This window comes from Artemia sp. Qi Xiang Cuo, chromosome 15 (genome assembly GCF_049724085.1).
Source record: "Artemia sp. Qi Xiang Cuo chromosome 15, ASM4972408v1, whole genome shotgun sequence".
Taxonomy (NCBI): Eukaryota; Metazoa; Arthropoda; class Branchiopoda; order Anostraca; family Artemiidae; genus Artemia; species Artemia sp. Qi Xiang Cuo.
In genome coordinates this window covers 44,019,351-44,020,807 of record NC_142808.1, presented here as the reverse complement: position 1 = coordinate 44,020,807, position 1,457 = coordinate 44,019,351, and positions in this window count along the sequence as shown.

Genomic DNA, 1,457 nt, shown 5'->3' with positions numbered 1-1,457 from the left:
GAAGTAATGTCAAGGGAAACATCTGAATATTTTCTTTCACGTGTTTGACAAGACGTCATTTCCCTTAACGGTATCTAATCAATACCATTAGATGCCAGAGAAAAGATGTGAATAAAATGGAAGTATATAATTTTTCTTTAGTATATTTGTATGTAATTATTAAGATAGTCATATGATTCAGCTAGGAAGAAAATGACTACATCATTTGATACCCTGTTTGTGCTCTTTCCGAATTCAATAATCGATTCTGTTTCAAATTCCATTTTGAGCCCTTAATGGGGCCCCACAAGATGACTTATTACTTTACCAATAGTATTTAGACTATGATGAAATGTAAAAACTAGCTTTCAAAAAAGGTCTTAAAAATTTCTCTATGATATTTCAGGGCCCTGTTTGGAATAAAGACACAAAAAAACAGAAAACAAGAGGATGCATCAGTGCTACACATGCAAAAGTGTGATTTTTCCTTCTTGTTCAAGATTTGGGCTGTGTTTTTACCATTCAGTATTTCTAACAATGGCGATTTCAGTAGCATGTTTTTGTTTTGTGATGACGTCATTTTCGACGGACTTCAGGCTTTTTCTAAAAAGGCTTTTGTAAATTTGCTTTCAAAATAACGTTTTACTATTAAGACTACTGAAAGTAATATTTATCATTCCTGAATCAGCAACAAATGGTAATTTTCTCGCTAGATAGTTTTTTTTAAAGAAATTTGTTTTTGATTTTTGGTTACTATGGATGGTTTTGAGCAATTTTAAAAGCCCAGTATCGATTATTAAATTTGGAAAGAGGCATCAAATGATGTCTTCATCTTCTTCCTAGCTAAATTATGTGAATATGTAAAAATTTGCATATTTGTATTAGGTATAAGCTTGACAAGGTACAAATTTTACAGCAAAATTTGTAGAATGGAAAAATATAAGACACTTGAATGATATACACTCCACCGCTCAAGAATTGAAGTTGGGTTAATCCTGATAAAATATACCTAAGCGTAATAAAGATATAATACTTTAAAAACGAATTTGGGCTGTATATTTGTAGATTAGGGAGGGGGGAGGGGTAATATACAGCGGGTCTGCATGTATAATATATTAGCTACAATTAATCTGATATTGTGAAGTAAGAATTATTTTCTGACTCCAACCTGTCCAAATAATTTATCCCCACCTCTTAATGTGCAAATATATAGCCCAAACTTTTCTTTGTCTTTTCTTGCGCTAAGTTGAAAGAAACCAGAGAAAGAAACAGGTTTACACCGCGGCGTCAATGCATACATAACTTGAGTGGTAGGAGGTATATCAATATTAAACAAGTACCAAATATAATAAAGAGAGACCAACTAGCAATAATTTTGGCTCTGTTTCTTTTTCTATCTCTATGGAACAGTTCTCTATTTACGTTAATATTCTATTCTTTGTATATAATATGACAATACTGTGCTATATATGGTGGTT